General features: G+C 41.3%; 1 long non-coding RNA gene across 2 annotated transcripts in view; it reads left to right on the forward strand.

Moving 5' to 3' along the window:
• Positions 1-23,872, forward strand: part of LOC140249490 (uncharacterized) — a 52,817-nt gene extending 28,945 nt beyond the window's left edge. Inside the window, exons 2-4 of one of the 2 annotated variants that reach the window (XR_011903022.1) lie at positions 14,612-14,709; positions 14,865-15,250; positions 22,898-23,872. This is a non-coding gene — a long non-coding RNA (uncharacterized lncRNA). Of the gene's footprint in view, positions 1-14,611; positions 14,710-14,864; positions 16,748-22,897 lie in introns of those variants that run through there. The other variant, XR_011903021.1, reaches the window with a different exon arrangement.
• The last annotated feature ends 298 nt before the right edge of the window (positions 23,873-24,170 follow it).

Consider the following 24,170-nt stretch of genomic DNA (forward strand, 5'->3'; position numbering starts at 1 on the left):
GGCTGTTCTTTGGTTTGTCCAATTCTGCCTTCAAAGTAGCAGAAGGAAATTATATTCACTTAGGTGAGAGAATAAGTTATTTGGTCAAGCAGTGAAAACACTGAATGTTAAAGCAAAGTAAATGCTGTGTCTTGTCTTGATTGGAGTCCATGCCGTGAAAATTGTTTCCAAACTACCTTAATTTAGTTCAGTCGTAGCCCACTGAGCTGGATTTCCCACTGCCTTTTCCCACGTGGCTGCGATGCTGGTGGGCTGTGGCAGCAGCTCAGCACCACTCAGCTGATGGCTCACATCCCGGGGGGGATGGGGAGAAAATTGGGAAAAAAGGTTAATGATGATGGTAAAAATGTACAAAACAAGTGTGCACACACACCCTGGCCAGCTCCCTGGTATTACTGCTCAGCATAAAATCATAGAGTGGTTTGGGTTGGAGGAGACCTCGATGATCATCTAGTTCCAACTGCTTGCTGCAAGCAGGGGTGCCAAGGGCCAGATCAAGGACTGCCTGCACACACTGACTCTAATCAGGAAGACATGTCAGTATGTGCTTAAATTAAGTAAAACAAATCATAAATATACAGTTGAAATTTCTTTAGCTACCTCCCTTAAAAGGTTCCTTAGCAGCTTTGTGGCAGACCAGTGATCAGTAACAGTGTGGGCGAAGCAATGATCCCTTTGTAAATCGTTGTTTTTTCTCATGTTTTACTACAGGATTTAAGACGACGGATTATAGGAAATAACTTTAAAATCTGCAGATAGTGTGCTGCTAAGAGTAAAAGAACTACGTGCTGAGTAAAAGCTCATGAAGGTATTTCGTTGAAAAGCCCTTTGCTGATGAAGAATGGACACCAATACATAGGAGATGTGTCTGCACCTGCCTTACTGACAGTGAAGCAGGCTGGTCTGGAATGAAATAAAGCAATCTCTGTGGACTCAACCTTGAGGCTGCCTAAGTTAGCTGGAATTACAGGAGGGCTGCTCTGAAAGTAACATCTCCTGTTTTATGCTGTTGGCCCATGAAGTCAGAGGCTGATGTCGGTGGGATGGCAGCAGAAGCTGAACCTTCCCACTGATATCTCACTGTATTTGTTGCCCCGTGACAGATGGCAGCAGAGGGGCAGTCTGACTGAATGGTGTCTGTTGTGGAAGTGTATATGGAGTAAAGGACTGTCTTAGAATTCCTCTGTGTGGAAACAGTGGACCCAAGTGCTGTATTTATCCTTCTTTTCTTGCTTCCAAAATCAGTAACTAATTTTGCTGATAACTTTAAAGAAGTCAGATATGCTGCAAAGCTATTTTTGACAGCTTTACAAATTTAACAATTTGTTCTCTGAACAGTGGTGGGAACACAAAATGGGGAAAGCTGGTCACATCACTGGCTATTTTAAAGCTATTTCTGTCATTTCTTTGGTAACGTTTTGGAAACTATCTCCAAATGATCTGAAACATCCCTGTTACCTACATGAAGAGTTCATAGAATTCTGAAACTTACAAGCCTTAAAAATAAGCAAAACCATTTCTCAGAGGTAAAATTTTCCTGGTCTGCATTTAAGATGCCTAAAGAATAACTGCAGGACACCCTGGTGAGCGGTTCCATCCTAGTCTGCATTGCTGTGTAGCTTTTAGGATCTGATGAATGCTTGATAGAAGTTCTCTGATTCTCTTCCTCAACTTGTAGTGCAGTTTCATGGTTCTGCATATTTGGGAGTCCTCTGTAGCTCTTAAGAGCTATTGATATCAGCAATATATGCTTAAACTTAGTTGTCACGTGCCTCCGGTTGCTCTAAAATTCTGCATGTTCCCTCCCACCACGCAGTACTCCTTGAAATGAGATCTCTGAAGGATGCACTTTCTGTAATGGTTTCCTGTCTGCCCTGGTTCTGCTTGAAGTCTGATTTCTCCTGGGGAAAATGGGCAGCTGCCCTGTCAGTGGATTTGGAATAGCAGAGGTCACTTCATTTTGCTGTTTTCTTTCCTTTCTAAGCAGTACAACAGGAATGAAAATGACAATGAAACTGTTCTAAAAATACCTCAGTTTTCAGGGAGCTTTTGGACTACAGTGTTGTTGTATCTGGATGATAAACCATCATTCCCTTTACAAATCACAACCACAAGAGCTCGGCCGGTACTTTTACTGAATACTGCTGATTGGAAAATCCTTCTGCAGGGCATTTACAAATATAAAAATCCATGTTTTATGAGGCTGTTTAACACTGTCTCGATGCATTAGCACATTTATTTTTTTATTTAGCAAACACAGTCTCTTCTGGAGGAAAACATTCATCTGTAACTCTCTTCTGGCACTGACTACAAATAAACTCTTGAGTGTTTTGTTACTGTTGTGTGATGTGCCTCCGCCCCATCTACCTACAAAAAAAAAGTGGATTTCTTTCTGTTGAGCGCTTCTGGAGTTCATTTGCTGCTATTGGCAACATAGTTTTCAAAAAGCTCTTGTTTTAGAGATGCTTGGTGCTAAGATCACAGAATCATGGAATGGACTGGGCTGGAGACCTTAAAGATTGTCACATTCCAACTCCAGTGTTTAATTCTGGTTTATGATAGATTCTTCAAACATGCTTACACAGCTACAAAGGAGTTATCAGCCAGAAGTATTGCTTCCTTGGCTGCAGGTGTGTAAATGATTAGAACAGCTGACATGAAAGGCTGGAACCTGGCACCAGCTGTCTTGGAAGTAGGAGTTGGAACCGTGAAAGGGGATGGGTGAGCCAAGCAGCAGGCATCTCACTTCCTCTGGTGCTGCAGAGGTTTCCTAATCCCGTGCTCTGAGTCCATCTGGCTGGCAGAGAGGTGTGCAGAGGGTGTTCTTGTGGTGCCCTTTAGCGAGGCACATTGGGAAAGCATGATGTGCTTTCTTTTCTCCCTCAGTGCACCAGGGAGTTCACTGCCCTCCCGAGCCAAAGGCAGCACTGCCTATTGCAAATGAGGTCAAAGTTGTATATTTCTTAAGGTGGGGTTAGGTCTTTGGGTAGGGGCTGGCCTCTTCTCCCAGGGAACAGTGATAGGAAGAGAGGTGATGGCCTCAAGCTGCACTAGATTCAGGTAGGATATTTGTGGAGATGTGACACTGAGGGATGTGGTCAGCAGACATGGTGGGGATGGGTTGATGGTTAGACATGATGATCTTTTCCAGGCTTTATGATTCTACTCTATGTAGCATGCACCTACAGCTGGGTTTGGTCCTAGCAGGATGAGAAGTCTGCTTAGGACTTATCTGAATCTTTATATGTGCTGTAAAATACAGTTGACCTTGCGGGAGCCATGAAGTAGGTTTGCTGCATCTTGGATTTCTCTGTAGCATTTAAATATGAAAAAACCCCAGAGTGGGGCAGTTTCACAGCAAGGCTGGCTGTATCTAATCCAAAAGCCTTAGGAAAATATCAAAGAAGGCACTGATGTAGGGAACTGTACTTTCTTCAAAAACTGTACGTGGCCTACATACATTGTTTTCTTCTGGAGTCCAGGATGCTGAGGAAAATGTCACTTTAGACAGAGCTTGCAGTGTGATAAAATAACATGCACACAGACTCATGAGCCTGCACATATCGTCTTCTTGGCTTAATATAGCAGTGAAATAAATATTTCCAAGGTTTTACTGGAGGAACAGATTGAAGACCAAGATAAAGAATGAGCATGTAGTGCCATTTATAGCATGCCTGAATTAAACTTCTTGTGTCTGAGCTGCCATTGGAACCGAATGTAGTAGGCTTAGATTGCCTTTGTCAACTGGGGAAGAGCTTGTGTCAGGTAGTGGCTGTTCATTTAGCCAGGCTGGGTTCTGCAATCAGCTCTCTGCAGCTGTTTCCTGAGCTCGTTGGTGTGTTTAAGGAACACACATTTGGTGCTCCGTGTGCGTGGAGGTGGCATATCTTCACACTCCTTGCTGAGGCTTAGCACTAAGCTTTACAGAGCAGTAGAAACAAAATCCCCTGACATAAGCAACCACCATTCTCCCAGGGGTGAGAATCAAATCAGAATTTCAAATCAACATCTTGAAGTTCAGCCCCACAGAAGGGCTTGTGGCCAGGGCTGCAGTAGCTTACAATGAAGAAATAAACATCAGGAGGGGAGTGTAAGGGAAGCAAACAGACCTGAGGCAGGTGGAGGACAGAGGCTTGCATGTAAGACGTAGAGGGGGCTACGATGGGGCAGGGTCTCCTCCCACCCAGCAAGAGAGCCCCTGGGAAGGAGCAGTGTCTGCTATGAAAGATGTTGAGTTTATTATAAAGAAAAAAGGTGAATTGGGAGCTGAAGTGACTTAAGCCTATGATATTAGCCATGCTGCAGCACAGCTGTAGTGGTGTTGTGTCTGGGAAGGAAACCAGACCTGAACAGAGACTCTCTGAAAAGCATATTGCTGCTCTGAATTGGGTAAGACTCAGTATCTAAAAAGAAATGCTGAAAGGATAAACAGTAGGGGTGAGCTTCATTTTTCAGAGATAAGACAGGAAAACAATCCTCTTTTTCTAAGTGAGGGTTAGATCTCTTCTGCTTAATACAGAACTTCAGTTTCCAAAGTTAATTCAGTGATCTGAATACACTGGTATCCCTCTTGTTCCTTAGAGCAGATGTAGAACTGCTGTTTTTATGCTTTCCGATGACAAAATCATGTGGTGTTTTACTGGGGTGGGGGAGGATATATGCAGAGATCTTTTATTAACAAGTTCACACAGCTATATGACATAAACATCAAAGTTTTAAACGGTTTTTGTCTCCAAACACTGTTACCATGGTACTGCTTAAATTGCTTGATTGTTTACCTGTTACTCTGAAAGAGGAAAACTGCTTTTCTCATCTGATGCAAGTGCTGCAGTTGTTTAGTCTACAAACATCCTCAGCCTTTGGTACTCCTGAAATCCTCAGGGCTTCTGGATGCCCAGACAACCTGGAGTTATTTTTCACTTCCTCCTGAAACAGATTTAAAATGCTGTCATATATACTTACGTTATGGAGTTATGTATATATATATTACATATGTATTTTAATCTGCAAACAAAACACATATAACAACACAGCAAAATTCCATGTGCTATAGCCCGTTCACAGATGGCTTTCTTATTTGTGTATTGTCATGTAGACACATTGGAACAATTCTAGAAAGATATGTTAGTATAGCAGGAGTATATTTTTCTACAGCAGGAGTGTGAGCTAGAGGAGCTGTCAATCTATTGTAGGTCTTTCTGTCCAGTTATGTCTATAACGAAAGCAATCTGTAACTCTGTGTACAACTCAATTTTTTTTAACCTAACTGTAACTTCCTTTAACAGAGCACTCATAAATGATATGTAGCATTGCTGACCGTGAAAGATACAGTGATGGGAATGTTTGTGTCTGTTCTCACTAGAGAGTATCCACACTGTACTTATATGGGTCCCCGTGGACAACTCTGTGAGGCAGAGAATGAGATCTACTCGGTTAATGTGTATGTTAGTGTCCTTGCTCCTGTCTGTCTCGTGCTTTGAACACACTGGAACCTCAAGGAAGCACAGGATTCCTGCTCAGGACAAAACCACATTGTAATTATGCTGAGGCTAAAGACATCCGCATAGCATCTGCTGCTGATAGATCTCAGCACTTGTACTAGGGACCAAAGATTATCTAGCATCAGAATGCTTTGCTGCTGCCATGCACACACTGCCTGTCTGTTACACAAATAACAGCTGGTGGGCAGTTAGTGCCTTTCTGTGCATTATAAGCATAAGTTCTTATAAAACAAAATCCCAAATAGTCGGCAGAATGCCAGTAACTGCTGTGGTGCTGTGATGCTAAACAGACTGACCAGAGAAAGAAAATAAGTAAACGGAAGTGTCTGCCAGGTAATGGAAGTGATTTGTGCCTCGTATACGGTACGGAGAAATGGAGATATGACAAACTTGTTTAGAAGTATTTGGTTTGCTGCGGAATCCACAAAAAAGTTCTTCCAACAGAAGTGAGAGTTGATGAGAAAAGCCACGTGAGATGAATGACTGTGCTGTTAGAGAAGTGCTCCAGCAATATGGAGGATTGCTGGAGTGCAAACTGTTGAAAAACTGATGATTGTAGTACACTATGGATGTAGGAAGAAACAAAAGAATTCTGCATAATTTTGATCTGATGTAGACAGCCCCGAATCCTGTTTTCTCACAGCTTAATACTACTGGCATTGCTTTGTCTTTTTCTGACCAATAATTCCTGCAGTTGCTGCGTTCATTGAAGGTGTTTCTCTGGTGAAATCTGTTGGTGGTCCTTCCATGACACAGGACAATGTGGAGACTCCTGACTGGCAATTTTTCTTCTTTTCAAGTTTTTTTCTTCTAATCTGTTTTTTTGAGCTCGCTGGGAGCTCACAGTGCCCCAGTGAAGGGGATAAAATACCTTCTGTAAGCCTTTCAGAAAGCTGTGTCTATTCAATACTGCTGCAGCTGTTGTTTAAGAATGGAGTTCTCCAAGTCAGTCTAGTCAATAAACTAGAGACATACCCTTTGTGCGGATTTGCTGCAAGGAGAGCAGAGATCAGCATTTGCACTCATGCACTGAATCTATCCTTCCAGCTGAAGGGAATGCACTTTTCCAGCTAAACCTCCCTGGGAAAATTCTCTTTGACTGATGCGTTAAATATGTCTACACAGGGGAGGGAGTGAAGGTGCAAAGGACCAAAATGTCCTGGGAAATGAATGTGACATACTGCAAAATAAATCCAAAATGACTTCAGCTGTCATTATGCTCAAGCCTTTTTAAATTAGCCTTTCTTCTGAAGTGTCCTATATACAGCCTTATATACAGATAGAAGTGCTTAAGCAGTTAGATTTAGGCTGGGAGCCTGCAATGGCAGAATCTCAGTGACTCAGCTATCTTTAGCTACTTACAGCAGCCTGATATTACAACTCTCTGGCCACGTAAAAACTCTTAATGGGTGCACAGATTCACATGGACTTATTGCACAAAGACTGCATTGCTCCTGTCCTAAATTGCCTATTCTGCACTGTCCTACCTGTAAATTAATGATAAATGCAAGAAGTGATAGAATTTTGTGTCTTCAAGAGAAATTGATCTAAGTTCTTTGCCACAGGCTTTTGGAAATCTTTTAGTTGAAGGTAGGATTAACATCTTTTGAGGCTCCAAGATCTTGGCTTGTACTGTTTCTAAAGATGCATGAAGGATAGATACTGTTATCTTTCAGGTGCTTGATCATCTTCATTTGGCCTGATGATACAATGGTCATGAATTTCAAAGCTAAAAATAGGCTTGTCTTTCTCTTTTCTCTCTTATTTCTCTGAAATAGATTATGATTCAGTGCTACCAGGTGACCTTTCAAGTCAAGATCTCTGCATGTTAAATGAACACAATGATTTGGAGACCTCTTTAGTTTGAGGTTTTACAAAAGTTAGATGTTCAGACCTTTTATTTAAAGCCCCAGGGGAGTGCTAGATGACTTTATTCTCTTTTACAACAGGGCATACATGTGCCAACTGTGGAGCATAAAAGCCTGATTCTGTTTTTCCACTTCAAATAGTTTTATTAAAAATATTTACTTATTACATATCTACTTCATAATATGTAAAGCTATTAAAGCATTAGAGCCTGTTTCCACTTGTACTGCCATAAATCTCAGGTAATCAAGGAAAACTGATAGCAGATCTGTGCTATCACAGCAAAGAATGACTATCAACTCTTGTCTATTATGACCACAGTATTAACTGCAACAAAGCAACTTGTCAGCATCTTGCTTTAAGTGCTTCTTCTGTTTTTGATGGTTAATGAAACAACTTGCCAGCTATCACTAAGGCAGGATATCAAAACATAAAGGATGTCTGGATATTCAGGGACAGTTCACTAATAAGCACAATTGAGAGAAATCAGCAAAATCTTCCTAGTTTTGTTTTTTTTTTTCTTAATTGAATAACAGTTGATATTGTAAGTGCAGTCCTGCTAAGCCTGTTGTACTGCCTATTAGCAAAACTTGCCAAGCATCTCTTTCTGAATACACATTCATCAGTGAATCAAAAATGCTTTGTGTATGGTAGAAAACACCTCAGAACAATGTCTAAGCAGCTCTGAAATTAACTCTTTTGACAATACCTGTAGGGACCAGTAACTTCTCCATTTTAAACATGGAAGAGTCCATCTTCTTCGCTATATTTTACAAAATAAAGCAGGACTGTGAGCCTGTATTGCAAAGTGATTTCTTCTCAAAAGAGCTCTCTAGATGCCAAACTCATAAGCAAATCTAAAGCAATAAACAGAGCAGCCCAGCTCTGTTACTTGTCTTGGTGGAATCTGAGGAGCTGTATACATCCATTTGCCCAGAAAGCTGGAGGTGCCCTAGGCCAGGTTGGATGGGCCTGGGGCAGTGTGAGCTGGTGGGGGCAGCCCTGCCCATAGCAGAGGTTGGTGCTGGGTATCCCTTTCAATCCAAGCCATCCTCTGATTCTATGATTCAGTTTTGACCCTGAGATTAAATACAAGCTTTTTCTGTGTACTGTTTACTGATTAGTATAGTGCAGTGGTGTGAAAACACAGTCACTCCTACATGTGTGCTGGATGGATGTAACTCATTTGCTTAAAAGTTGCATTTGCCTGCCTTGTGTGTCTCCATCTTCTAGCTGCACAGAGGATATACTCAATGATGTAACTGCTATAGTATGGAAAAACACAGAAGAGGCACTTCTAACAAGCTGGATATAGCTTGTCCTATTTACTGAGGCTGCGGCCAAGCAAAGGAACAAAGAAACAAACAGAAAAGCTTGAAGTGTCCTGTGCCCCTTTTCAGAGCTCTGTGTTTCATGTCAGTGTCATCTTCCCTGATGCGACATACCCAACTCTTTATCCAGAGGGATTTAGGAGGCAGACAAAGAGCTTGTTGTAGCAGCCAGTGCTCCATCACACAACAGCACTGGGTGCTATCAAAGGTCACTGTTTCTTGGGAAAGAAGTTCTATAAATGAAGTCTGAACAAAACTATAATCTGCAAAGATTTTTTTTAAATAGTAACAATATGAAATTATTGTAGTAATACAGTAATATTAATGTATGATATATACTAGTATATGCTACATAATATATAGTAATATTATAGTAATTTAGTAACAAAAAAGTACTGTGTACTCATGCAGCAGGATGGGGAAACAAAGAGCAATCTAATACAGATGTGACATTGGCAGTCACGTCCTGCAAAGGTATATGCCCATATATGACTGAGCACAGAAATAATGTGTTAAAGAATGGTAGATGCGTATGATCGGGATTATATCAAAGAAATGATAATAGGGAAATAACCTTACCCAATTCCCATGGCTGTATTTCAAGTAGGGTTTGGAAATTTGTGGGCGGAAAATTCTGCATCAACACAGTTTCAGGGTCAGAGGGGTACAGTTAGAGTGCCAGTCCTCTCATTATTTTAATTGAGATTATAAAACAGCTCAAACTCTAAATGGAATTTGGTTGTGATTGCAACACCCTGTCTCAATTTAAGAAAGATAAAATGCTTATTTGTTGGCTGCTTCGTGAGCTGTTTTTCTGAGCGTTCAGACCAGGGGAGCCCCAGGTCTCTGTCTTATTCCTTGGACAGTTTCTGATCCCACAGCTGCCAGTTGGCCCACCTAAAACAAAGCCGATGTGTTTGCCCATACTGATCGCTTCTATGTGCTAGGCTAGAAACTGTAGTCATTTACAAGCTCCCACATTTCTTGAACCATGTATGACACCCAGGCATCATGAAACAGCTGGGACAAGATAGAAAGAAGTTGTGTCTCTCAGACCATTCTGGGACTGAGCTTGAATGCATGTGGAAGGTAGGGAAAAAGCCATGCCATGTGTCAGCAGTGAAAGCTGAGTATGCCACAGCCACCCTACCTTCTCCTGCATTGAGGAGATGGGAGAATGGATGGTATCTGGGCACGGGATGTGACAGTAGGGAAGAAGATGTGGTACTTCCACATCACTTTCTTTCCTCACTTCTCCCCTCCCTCCTTCTGGCCCCCAGCTGTTCCCACCTTTCTCCTGCCTTTGCTGCTTGTTCAGCCTGCTGAATGGGCAGCAGCAGGAGTTACAGGCATTCTAACAGATCTGCCCCCTCCTGATACTCAGCTCTTGGGGGCACAGTGCATACTTTCCTTATGCTGCTTTGGATGTGGCCATACCATTTGCCTACCCAGGGGAAAGCAGGACTTCGATGTGCAGGTAGTGAGGACCCAAGTGGGAGCTGGCTTGGGGTACAGCAAACATGCTGGATCCTCCTGGCTGGCAGGAGCAGCGTAGGCAGTCCCATGGGTGAGCTGTGTCTGAATTGAGCTCAAAAATTGCTTGAAAAGCTGTCAACCTGCCATGCAGATAGCACAACGTATTTCCCTATAGCCAGGCTCTAGCAGACAAGCAGAGTGAGCCTGAAGGCAGATACCTCCATCCCAGAGCAATAGCCAGCACTTATTAAGGTTTTACTAAGAACAAAGTTGGCAGGGCCAGAGAGGCATACTGTTAAAAATACTTTTGGCAGTTAGCAGGAGAAAATACTCAAACCTACCTGACTCAGCACTCCTTGGCTGTACAGCCTTACAATAGCAGGAGGCTCACAGCTGGCATCTGCTGGGTCACCTTCTGTGAGCCCTCTGGTAAATCCACATCTGTGGGTTCTGCACTGAATCCTGTTCAGTCCTAGAAAAAAATCACGGAAAGAGAAAATAGAATTGTTCTTCCCACCCAGGAAATCACTGTGTTGAAGCAAACCCATGCTCAGTGCGACAACCAGTAGGTACATCTCACTGACCTCAGCTTCTGCATGGGAAACATGTCAAGATGAAGGCTGGTGAGAGAAAACATCACTTTTTCTCTTTACTCCAGTTTATAAGTGTTTTGTTTTTTTCCTTGGGAAGATATGTTTAATGTATTGAATTGCATTTGTGAAGTATGTCCTTGGAAAGACATGAGGCAACCAAGTATTATGTTGCAATTATATTTTAACTATCAAAGTTGTTGTTCAGAATTTCCTAAAAGGTCCCAAGAGTCCTTCAGTTTCTTTGTGAAGATGTGAGGTAGGTTAGCTTTGGGTAAGACATTACAATTATTTTTTTAATTAGAAAAGAAAAAACAACACCTGATAATCAGTAGAAAATCCAGAAAGGGAGGGAACTTGGAGCAGGAAGCAGATGTGGAGAGGCTGAGGGGTGGGCATGTGTATTTGCTATCTGGGATTGTCTCCTAGAAGAGGAAAAGCATGCAGGACCTACACAACTTCTATTGCTCTGTGTTTGTGCATGATGTCTCTTACATAACTAACTACAGTCACCTCCACAGCATGGAAAAATACTTGAACATATTACAATTTGTTATATGCTGGTGCTCGCTTTTTTCCCCCCCATTATTTATTTCCATTATACATCCAGCTACCTCCAAATAGGAAATCCTGCTTTGTCATGGTGCCATGCAAATTCTCTTCAGAGAATACGAGCCTAACAGATCCAACCATTGAGGGCCTCCTTCTGACTGGTGACATCTTCACAAGGACACAATCCTACCACAAAAAAAAACCCCTCGCTCCAAACATTCCCTAGTATATAACGTGGCCTTTAAGGTATGTGACTGGACTCAGTGGTTGAGTAATTTGTGTCACCTGCATTCATTATTTCCTTGCTCTGGCATGTAGATTGGATAATAACTGTGTCTCCCAATTATTTTTGCAAAAGTAGAGCAGCATATCTTGACCCATACTATGAGTTAAGCTCTTAAAAGGCCTAGACAGTAATTCCTTCTTAGCAGACAGCAAAATAGCAGTATCAGAGGTGTGCTGTAGATGAAAATTGTTTCTTTAAAGCTGCTTCTACAAATGCAAAGCTGACACAGTGCAACGCACAAGGGAGATTTTTCCCAGGTTTGTAATTTGTACTCTTTAGATGACTTACAATAATGTTAGCTCTTAGGCTCTCTTAGCTCTTAGGTACTGCTGCTCCTCTGTGGCAACACTGAGTGAATATTGTAAATCCTTCAGTAATTTTACAGCCACGATTATGTAATACACTTCTTTGGGGCTTCAGCTCACAGCACCATATGATTATATCAGAATTCAAATTTCCATAAGAAAGAAATGTGTAAGCTTCTTGCCTTTGTGAATAGCTTTAAAGGAAGAAGAAACTCTTTCAGTATGAAATTGATGGAACGTGGTATGTCTGAGAGACCAAAATGTGCCCTAAAGAGCACGAACTTCAAAATGCATTTTCATCTGGCATTCATCCTTGAATCCACGGTCCCAGTGAAGCTATGACAACCAGCCTTGCAGAAACAATGACAAGTCAGGAACTGTGGCAAGCACTACCAACTCACTGAGTCAATGTGCCTGCAAATTAAAATAGCTGTTAACAAGTTACCCTGCTGCTCTTGCCTCCTCTCTTATAAAGCAAAAAAGGTTCCCTTTTCTCCTATTGCTTTCGCTGGATAAGTAGGACTACAAAAGAAGGCTCTGAGAACAATGGGAGCTTGTTGTCAATACACACCCGGCTCTCAATTCTCTTACTCAGCCATCCTGTACTGTGAATGTTGTGTAGTAAGGGGATGTAAAAATCGACCTAATACAAAGTAATGTTGAACATTTACCAACGCTGCATAGCTTGATACTTTTTTTTTTTTTTTTTTTTTTTTTTCTTTTCTTTTTTTTTTTCTGGTGTAAAGAGCCCTGGAAGTACACAGAGGGATAAGGGAAAGAGCTGAATCTGTCAAGAAGCTGCGTTTAGTAGTTAAGGAGTTAGAGCTAGAAGCAGAAAATAGCTGGGAGTCTGTAGAAAACCAGAATTAATAAAGCCTATTGTTCCCTTTGGGCTAAAATGTTATCAGCCTGCTTTACTCTCAGTTTATAAAACTGTCTTGTTTCCATCTTCTGATTGCATTTCTGTACTCTAACAGGAGGCATAGTCTGGCCTTTTGATATTGGTTACTATTTTCAACTGTTATCATGTAAGTATTTTTGCCATTAGTGAAGGCTTTGAGCTTTCTTTCCTCTTTGGGCAAAGCTGTTTTAATTGACTGGCTGCTAATGAGCTAACAGTAGTTGGTTTGAGTATTTGTAATTGGACAGTGTGGGTCTAAAGGGTCTCAAGGGTCTAAACCAATGCCCATTACTGGTTCACTAGAAGTCACCTTGGCATGTCACTGACTGAGGGCTCTGTCCCATGCTGAACTTAACATCACCTCCAGCATACTCTTGGCTTGCAGATTAAAGAAAACCTCAGTGGGGTTTCAAAAGAAAATAGAATTGAAAGTAGTCATGAAAAAGCATTCTGACTTACAAATGTGAAGCAAATTAAATACGTTTATGCATTTCTACCTATTTTTGCTTTCTTCTCATTAGCTCCATACATTGACAAACAGCAAATGTCTTTCTGCTTGCTTACACTAAGTAGAAAGTTGGGAATCAGCAGCACAGGCCTCAACCAGACTCCCTGCTGCGCTCCAGCTTGAGCTGTTGCAGCTGTTCCTCTCCTGCCTCCCCAGTGTTGTGACCTCTCAGCACCTGAGAGCATCACTGACAGAGCAGGTTTGTTGTGGTAGCTGAGGCACTTGACTTTACTGAAGCCAGCAACACTGCATCTATCCCAGGGCTGGCTGCTGACAGCAACCCTGGTAACCCAGCTCAGCTGTCAGGGGAGCATTTCAGAGCAGTGGATCTCTGTAAGCCCAGTGACACTAGATGTTTATTGCTGTGACTAAGGGGAGAATGTGAATCATAAAAAGTTAAAAAAAAAAAAAAAGAAGAAAAAAGAAGAAAAAAGAAGTGGTGCATCAGTTTGGAGGAACAAAAAGTCTGCACTGTTTCTCAGTAGTGATCTATCTGCAGCAGGTTTTGAGAGCACTTGGACATGAAGTGAACGCAATATGCAGTTGTTTGCTTATAAGTGAGGAGCTTTTGATAATGATCTGTGCTGCAGAGGCTGCTGGTGAGTCTCTGAGCATGATTTGGGGACAAAGTTTTGTTTTTTTCATTTTTCATGCTCTAAGAGGAACTCCTCAGTGCTTTTGCTGATCAATACTTCCATCCTAAGCTGTAGCTCCATTCAACCAAGTAATCCTGGCTTGTGTCTGCCTGAGCATGGATGTCACAGCCTTGTGAACAAAGAAATCCCTCACTTCACTCAGCGCAGTGCAAATGAGGGTGCTGTGCTGAGCCACTGAGGGAGAGGGAAGGAGGAAGCCATACAGCTGAGATGTTTTCAGTGGTACCTGTTTCTGTGGGGAAACTGTGGAACTTTGAGAGGGCACTTACCCTCAAGTCAGTCCTTCCCACAGAAATCCCATAATTCCAACGGTGGGAATGGAACAAAGAGACTGTCAGACTACCTTGGGAGCTCCCTGTGGCTGCAGAGTTGGTAGAGGTGTTTGACTTCCAGCTACAGAAACTTCACAAAATGCCTTCCAGTGGAAAAGCAAGGCATGTTAGATGTCCAAGCCTTTGGCATATAGTTTTCATCATAAAGCCTAGTATTTTTCCATAGTTTTCTGCAAGCCTGTGGGACCAGATCTGCCTGCACACAAGTTGCAAGCTGTGGGTTTGCTGCAGTCCCTCATGGTGGTCAGGATATGCTATCCATACTGCTCTCAGGACTTAATCTGATGGTGTTTTTTTACTATTCCAGCTGCTGCTGTACTCTGAGCCAACAACATCAGTGACCTCCCAGTGCTGACTACAAGAGATCTGCTCTGAGTACTCAGCCAGTTCCACGTTCAATGTCATGTAAGTGTGACCATCAGACCTCTAACATATGCAGCTACACTTTTATCTGCACTGAAGTTCATCTTGCACCTTCCTAACTCCTCATCATTTCCTCATCATCAATGCATCTTTTGACAACTAATTTTCAGATTTTGAGATTTTACTGCCTTTTGCAGGATCACTGGTGAAAACATTGGATGAAACCAGTCTGACATCCAGACATTACTGTTGACCCTTCACCACCTTGAAAAGTGACGGTTACACCTTTACTTTTGCTCCTAGTGAGGCCATAAAATGACCTATCTTCCAATCCTCTGAAAATTTAATTTCTTTAATAGTTTTTGGTGAGGAGTATTTTTGAAGAATCTTTGAAAAGCCAACCGTATGATGTCTGCCAGCAATCTTTCTATAATTCATGAAGTCCTCTAAATCATCAGCGCATCAACTTACCATATGAAAACTCGGAAGCATCTCTAAGTCATATGCAGCTCTAAGTCCTCAGCAGCTTTGTGCAGGACGTAGGCCAGGTTCCCATTCCATGTAACGTATCTGCCAACAGAAGGTAAGTGATAGAGTTTAATTCAAAGTGTATTTTGTATATCAGTAATCCAGAGCGGTTTTTTAAGGTGGCATATTAATAAATACAGAAGCTAAACAAATACTTAAGTAGTAAAAGCTGATTGTTTTAGATCTACTCAAAAGAAAATTCCGTGGTTTCATCAGAATAGAAAATAACAATGATTGTTAAGTCAAACCAAATGGTCTTGAAATTCTATCGTTTGATTTCCATATATTGTCATGTCATCTTAAATAATTAACTTGGTTTTAAATAAAGCATTATTTTAAAATGGAAAAAGTGGCACTTCTCATCATGAAGCATTATATTAAGACAATCTTCACATCTTAGGGGATTTTTCTGTATTTGTGGCTGAAATTTACTGGACAAATTCCTACACAAACTTGCAAGGTGGACCATTCGATCCCAAACTGTATTGTCCACGAATGAATTAATTGTATGAAGCGTTTCAACTAAATTTATATTTAAATCTCTCAGTGTTCAACTTTAAACAATATTAGATATACTGCAGAATCATCTATACTTGACTGCATACGAAAATAGAATACTGCAAATGAATGCATAGAGAATAAATCAAATGTGCATGTAAGTCTTGTTTGAGAGTAATTCACACTTCTTCCTCTTGAAACTATGTAAAATCAGACTTTCTTCTCACACACTTACTGACATATCACTCACTGTTTCCATACTCTTAAGCTGATGCAAATGAAAATCTAACCAGTTAATTTGCAGTAATTCTCTTTTAGATATCAGTCTTCTTAAAAGCAGAACTGTTTTGTGAGAGTAAATCTGGTAGGAAACCATCAACTATTTATGAATTCCTTTTTCAAAAGACAAATGTGAATAGTGATCTGACCACGAGCCTCACGGACATGGGGAGTCAAGTCTTGTGAAGAGCAGATAACAACAGGACAAGGGGAAATGGTTTTAAGTTGAAGGAGGGAAGATTTAGGTTGGATGTTGGGGGAAGTTCTTTACTATGAGAGTGGTGAGGTGCTGGAACAGGCTGCCCAGAGAGGCTGTGGATGCCCCATCCCTGGAGGTGCTCAAGGCCAGGCTGGATGGGGCTCTGGGCAGCCAGGTCTAGTACTGAATGTGTAGGTTGCTGGCCCTGCCTATGGCAGGGGGCTTGGAGCTTCATGATCCTTGAGGCCCCTTCCAACCCAGGCCATTCTGTGATTCCATGACATTTACATGCCAGTGATGTACTCTTCCAAATTTAATGATGCACTATTGACGTGCTGCCTTGCAAACCAAAGGAATATCATTCACGAGTCAGAGAGCATTTCTCCCTGTTTCATTTCTTTTCCGTTACTTTCTGCTGTATTTCAAAATGAATAATCGCATAACTGTCTAGCTTTTACTTAATAGAATTACTTTTGTTGTTGGTAGGGGAGCTCTGATTTACCTCACAGAATCTCAGAGATATGCTGTACAGTACAAATATTAAAAAAATAAAGAATCTGCAATATTACAAAATATTACTTTTGTTTTAATGTAACAACTGCTCTGGGAAAGGCAAAGTAAAATGCAATCATTCTAGCTAGATCCTGTAGTCTAAATACATTATGTAGGAGAGTAAAAGGAAGTATAATTTGTAACATTTTGTAGACAATCTTAAAATTATAACGGCTTTCTAACAGTAATTTATTGGGAAAGGGGTTTAACATAAAGCTAGTAATGACTTTAAAATAACAAGAGTGTCATGAGAGCATAAATAAACACATTATGTGCTGGAACTGCAGTGTGGCTCCGAGCGACTTGAAGCTCTTCATTTACACACACGATATACCACCTTGTATACAACTATATTTTGTTTTTGTTGCATTGCTTAAAATATATGTATTCTTTATTGTCCCTTAGAAAGTAGAAGAACCATTCCGGGCCCAAGTGATCTAACTTGCAAAAATTACTTCAGCTTTCTTGTCATCTGTGAAATGAATTGGATACTTTTAACAGGAAAGCATTTTATTTGCTCTGTCGGTTGTAACAGAGCCATGATTAAGATTGCATTAACACCTCATGGTGGTGCTAATCCTTTAGTAGCTGCAATTAGAAACTGTTTCTCTAATTAGATTATTTATTTCAATTTATCTTACTGCATAAAGTACACAGAGCTATCCAGTGTCCTAGCAAACAACATTGCATTAATGAGAGGTTTACAAATAATCGCTAACAGGAAACCAATATAAAGTCATGAAGACGTACTTTGTTTCAGGTAGTAGAGCTGGCAGAAAGGCAAAGGGATTCATGAGCAGTTGGAGACTTGCAGCTGCTCCCAGGGCACGGAACTGCTGGTGGGGCTGAGACCTGAGGTGTTTCTTCAGAATGGCTCCCATGCAGTCCCAATGCAGATACAGCTGCACTTTTCTTTAGGCTCCCTTTTCTCCAGCTCCCACTGATTCCTGGCCTCCTTTTCAACCATTTTTCTTTTTTGCCTCTCCCACACCCCAATCCTTGTCTTCTCCTTTTGGCTTTTCCTCACCTAATTATATTGGCCTAATGTTCCCCTTTTGAACTTCTTTGTCTGACCTTTTACTGTTAACCACTCTGACCACGTATAAACCAGCGCCTTGTAGAGAAGCAGTTGGTTGGTTTTCTTCTTTTCCCTGTCACTAATCTGGAGCATGGTTCCAAAATCCTTAGCGTGCAGAAAAATGCACTTGAAAAGTGCATAGCTCTGTATTTCCGCATGCAATGAAGCTCAGCGTGGCTATCGATTTTGCTTGCTTCGATTTTGTTTGTTTGTGAAATTCACAATATACAATACTTTCCATGAAATCCCAGTTTCCAAATCCCCAGCATTTCATGGGAATTCAAGCTTTGACTTGAAAGGAAGGCAGGTTCTTAGCTTTCATATTTCTAGAGAAACATTTGAAAGTTGAACCACTAGGAGCTTCAAAGAAAAAAATCACCAGACAAGCTTAAAAAGTTCATTACATTACATTTTCAATCTGTGTTATTTTTTGATGCCTGAGGCTGGCAATATAGCACAAGTCTTATCCTGCTGTCAGCTCACAGATTTTACTTAAATTAGATAAAGGAGTTCAGCAGTCCTCACCAAAAATCATGGGGCCATCTGTTTCCATGAGTTTCTTCTAAAATTACAAAGTGCTGCCCAGCTGCAATTGGCTGATAGGTAAGGAAGGCACCATGTGAGGGAAGAGGGAAAAGACAGCAAACAAGCTTTCCCCAAAGTATTAGCAAAGTGTAATTAAGATGTTTAGTTATTCTTCCAACAGAAGGACATTTCAAAGTAATGAAGTACACTTTCCATTAACAGAGAAAGCACACCAACCAGATGAGCTGGTTTAACTATGAAGCAGGACATTCTCTGAGATCCTCAGTTAAGATTTAAGGAAGAATGTGGGAGGAGAAGCAGATGCTTCAAGACAAGCGAAAACCATTTAGGTGTATTTCTATTAGCACAGAAGCTGCACTGCATGACTACTATGAATATAGGATATTCAAGATACATGGTAATAGACAGGTCAAACAATGACTTCATGCAGCACAACATCTTGTTGGCTGTGCCAGAAGAACCTTAGGCACATTTCTTTTGAATTCGCCACAGAGAAACAGAGAAGAAAATGCTGCAGTGATCCTAAAACCGAAGCTTCAGCTAATGGCTGTGCTGAGCACAGACCAGCAGGGCTGTGTTGGGTCCCACTGCACTAATCAGTGCAGTACTATACAGTTCCATGGTAAAACAGTTGGCATAGGTTCATGACTGAATTGCCGGCGCTTAAGGAAAGGGTGGAGAAGGACATTGTTAGATAATAGCTTTTTTTAGATATCAATATATCTTACGGGATTTTTTAAACCGAAATGGAAACTCGCTTGAGAAAGGAAAAAATTTATAGAGCCTGATCTATAGAAGGAATTGGTGTATTTGGCACCATCTCTAACTTGTGAAGATGTGCCATCATCCTTACATGGAATGTATTTAGTTCTAAATCCCTTGGATCTCCAAGGTGCAGGTGCCAGCTGCACAAACGCACTTAATCATTCTGTACTGCAGGCAAATTGCCCATGGGGTCGCTATCTCTCCTTGCCCAACTGTTTCCTCCGCTTGCTTAACTGCTGCACTGTATCATAAATAGCAAGTCATCCAGATATAGCCAATGTATTTTCAATTTTCTTTAACAGCTACGATGGAAGATTACTAAACTGACTGCAGGTTATAATATAACATCAGCAAACAAACCATATACCAAATCAATTCTATTAATAACTGATTTCAATGGCAACTATTCTGAATCCAGTAGAGCACTTGTACCAGTCATTATTTGATGGTTTGATGACATTTCACGTTACCTTTAAAGAAGTATCAATAATGAACTGGACAACAAATGTGTTGTATTTGTCTTCAGGCTTTGCTGCTGGTTTCTTTCAGTTATAGGCATTAATGTATTTGTTAGAAGTGGGAAGGGCACAAGGACAGACTGATAACCACCTACTGAGCAACACCTTACAGCATAACACTGCCTTTACATTAGTTTTAAACAGCAGCTGGGTAGAGAATATTATATAGCACATTGCATTGCTTTCTTCGTAAAGAGAAGAAGGAAAATGGCACAAAATGGAGCTTTTAGTGATGACTGGATGTACCTGCAGGGAAAAAGAAGGTTTACAGTAAAAAGAATGGGAAAACCTTGCATCTGTCTGCAGCTTGTGAAGAGGGATATGGCACATATGGCCAAAAACAAGGAGAGAGGCCTTGAGCTTGTGAAGGATGGCAAAAATTGTACAGAGAGGAACAAAGGATGTGATATGGTACAGGAAAGAGAACAGCATGGCACAGTCAGCCTGGGGATGAGCTAGGTGAGAGTCCTGATGGACATCAAGGGAGCTCAATTCCTGTGTTTCCACAGGTTTATATTAAACCACACATACCCAGGAGTGATCCCTGCTCTACCTTGCACTAAGTATGAATTTTTCATTTCCTCATAAAAGCTGAAGAAATATATATATATATATATATATATTCATTCATAAAGGTTCATAGTTAAACTACATCTTACTATGAGAAACAGTTACCAGACGAGGACTGAGTCAGAGCAGATCCAGGATGGACAGGGCTCAGAGGCCACAGTGCTCATTCAGTGTGAAACACGAAGCATGCGTCACTGCAGAACAGACCTCAGCCCATGTCACCTCATCCTTGTCCTGATCTGCACCTCCTGACATTCAACAAAGAAACAACTTTTGGAATGCATTCTCCAGATATACTGCCAATGATACTTGGCAGGAGATTAGCTCCCCATAAGGAACAAAGTTATACATTTAAGAAGGAAATAAAGAAATCTTTCTCCCCTTACTCCATTTCCCTCCTCCCCTCCCGCATTCTAATTAGAAGAACCAATTTTCCTTTGGCTTACCAAGTGGCACCTGGCAGGGATGCAGAATTGAAGCATTTAATTCTCCAGGCAGCAACTGCACTTCCCAGGCTGCTTTCCAGTGGCCTCTCTCACCCATCCTAAGTGCCAACAAAGGACTTCTCTGAAGTAAGATGTTGTCAAGCACAATACACAGCCTTTCTTTTAGCAACACCCATTCGTTAGTTCAGTGCTGTGGGGGGGAGGAACATGCTTAAACCTATCCATCTAGCTTAAATTTATATCCCCTGCCTCGACAACTGTAGATATCTCACGTTGCTTAACTGACAGATCACTGTTGTGATCACTGTTGTGATCTGTCTTTGCAAATCTTTACATCAAAATTGTTTTCCACCAGAGACTGTCCGATTTAAACAGGGATCAATTCAGGGAATCCAATGTCCTGTGCTATGCAGGTTAGGCTGTTTGACTGCATGGCTTTGGTTTCGTCTTGTTTTAAGTTTAGGACTTATTTTTTCTCTGCAGCTTGAAACAATTGAACTATGTAATCAAAAACCCTTATGCAGTCATATTATTGATAGAAGCACAATACAACAGAAGGCAGGAAGCAGGGTAAGTGTGGGTGGCTGCTCCTCTTGTAGAAAGCAGAAGCATCTTGAATTTGAGGAAATAAGCAGATGACTGATAGAACTACAGGGAAGAAAAGGTTCAATCATCTTCAGTCATGGTCTTCTTTCTTTTTTTGGAGGGGGTGATGACATCCTATTACCATGCAGGGATCTATAGTGTATCACACAGAAAAAACGATCTGAATTGGAGTCGTATTCTGCAGTTTGACCACATCTTTTTGTTGATTTCATGGGTTACACTTAAACTTTTCTTATGGTTTTTGTACGTTCTGGTAGTTGTATTTATGTCATTCCAGCAGCTCTGGTCTTACTGCAGACCTACACCTAAAGGAAGGTATAATGGAAACATAACCCCCTAAAATGTCATTTTTTTCTTCAGAAGTTTTAGTTTCATCTGTTTTTATCGCTGCTTTGTCATTTAAGGAAAATAGTACAAAGGTTTAAGTCACTGTGTAATCAGAGACCCTAAATAAACAAACATACATTGCTGCTAAGTTCTTCTAAAATTGGTACAGGGAAGATATATAGCTACAGATGTAAAAAGCATGGAAAGAGAAAAAATCTGTTACTAAAATAAAGGTGGTTTCTCAACCCAACTACAGATCTATAAGTTACTGAATAAACAGCAATATTTTCATACCCTTGTGTAGCCTTTTGAGCGTGCTGGATGTCGAGGAGGAAACTGAGAAGTAGTAAACTGCACAGAGGAAAAATACCCTTTAAGTATTTTTTCCTTTACTAATACCCTTTAAGCTTTTAGAGCCCTCTAATACATTGTTTTTTCTCAGCTAAATTAGCATATTAGGGTTGTTCCCATCCTACCAGATCAATTGTATTCTGATATTTGTGAGTACTGATGTCTCTCTAACATTTTGTCATGGTTGCATTTTTCTTAAACCTTAACCTTTCTGGGTTACCTGATTTACAGCTCATGTAATACACAGACTCATGCTTGAATTCTCCTTCGGGAGTCAATTTTTTAGTAAGGTCAGCGTTGTCTTCAGTCACGTCTACATTAGCATGATTAAGCTACTTCTGTAAACGTTCCACCTTGCAACTAACAGCTCATTATCATGAGATTGGTCTGGTACCTCCTTTATCAACAAGGTAAGGCCCATAAAGTATTTAGAACCACGTTAAAGGTTACTTCTGATTGTCTCATCAGTATAAAGGGAGTTCAAGTCAACCGCAGAGAAAGGGCATACATTAATCAAACGAAGCACCGGGTTCTTTTTCTACCTCCCATTAAGCTATTTGCACCTCAGAGTTATTTCCTTTGCTGTTTGCTCCAGGACCTGATCCACTTCCTTGTTTTTTTTAAGAGTTATTGCAGGGGTTACCAGCACCCAGCTCTGCCCACGCCATTCACATCTTCTAAGTCTGCATCCATCTCGGTGAGGACCTACTCTGTGCTGTCTGCACCCTTGCTTTTTTCCCTGAGCTCGATTTGCTCTTGGCTGTGTCTGGCGACACAGAGCCATATGATCCCTCAGCTGAGAAGTCACTCTTCCTTTCTAACGTATCTGTGCAATCAGTAACAGAGGTTAAACAGAATAATACAAATAAATACAAATTAGATGTAATAGAATTAGATATTTTACTAGAAGGAAACTGAAAACCATATCATAAAAGCTTCCTCTGTGTGCGTTTGAATGGCTCTACAGGTATGTGTGTGGATGGAGGAAGAGGTACCAGAATACAGCAGGCTGAAGAAAAGGAAAATATGTTTGTAACATGTGAAATTCTCCCATGAGCTTCTAAGCTCCAGAGACAAGCAGTTCTGCTGAATCCACAAGAGCTGAGAACTCTGAACACCAAGTCTGATGAACCTGTCCCAGTCTACTAACATCAACCATAAATTGTATAATCCAGGCTACATCCAAGAAGTGCGCTAATCGCAAGGCTATGGGATTATATCAAATACATACGTATGCATACGATGAAACAAAAGGCCTTGAGGAAGCTCCTGAACGTCTACCTCAAAGCCATGGGTGCTTCTGGTTTTAAATCAACAGCTGGAGTTAGTCTCCCAGCTGGGTGACTGTGAAACGTTTATGAGGGAATTAGTGAATGTAAGTGGGTGATCGATACCTTGCTATTAATCATGAGAGCTAAATAAAAGATTCCCCAATAAACAGAATTTCAGCGTGGGGGTGACAGACCACTGGCACAGGTTACCCAGAAAGGCTGTGGACGTGGTCCTGGGCAACCTCCTCCTCCTAGCCCTGCTTGATGAGACAGCTGAGATGAATTCCAGAGGTCCCTTCCAACCTCAGCACCTCTCTAATTCTGTAACTCCAGTGACTGTGGTCTCTTCTTAGATCTCCAGTTATGCCAAATCTACACATCAGCAAATCTACACATCACGGCTGGGACTGACTCACGGGCTCCTGTCAGCCTGGAGATACTCAAGAGCTACCAAAACGAATCCGAGCACCAAAAAGTCTTCCACGGGGCTCAGGAAACCGATCAGAAAGAATTCCTTCGGAAGGAACCCGGTTTTAATATATTTTGCTTGGCTTTGTGAGACCTCTGGTGGCCAAATCCCTTCCTTGCAGTTCTGATGCTTTTACTACACCTGTGCTTTGCAGCTGGGAGAGCTGTTGGTCCGCAACCTCAAACGAGAGTTTTAGAGAAGGAAAAATCTAATCTAAAAGGCATTTAGAGACATCGTGTTTTGTTTTATTTTCTTTCCTCCTGAATTTATGCTGTTAAAAACAAGTTCAACAGGTTGGGGGAAGACCTGCTGGAGAGGAGCTCTGCTGAGAGGGACCTGGGCGTCCTGGTGGACGACAGGTTGGCCATGAGCCAGCAGTGTGCCCTTGTAGCCAAAAAGGCCAATGGCATTCTGGGGTGCATTAAAAAGAGCGTAGCCAGCAGGTCAAGGGAGGTGATCCTCCCCCTCTACTCTGCCCTGGTGAGGCCTCATCTGGAATA

Source organism: Excalfactoria chinensis, chromosome 3 (assembly GCF_039878825.1).
Source record: "Excalfactoria chinensis isolate bCotChi1 chromosome 3, bCotChi1.hap2, whole genome shotgun sequence".
NCBI classification, from domain to species: Eukaryota; Metazoa; Chordata; class Aves; order Galliformes; family Phasianidae; genus Excalfactoria; species Excalfactoria chinensis.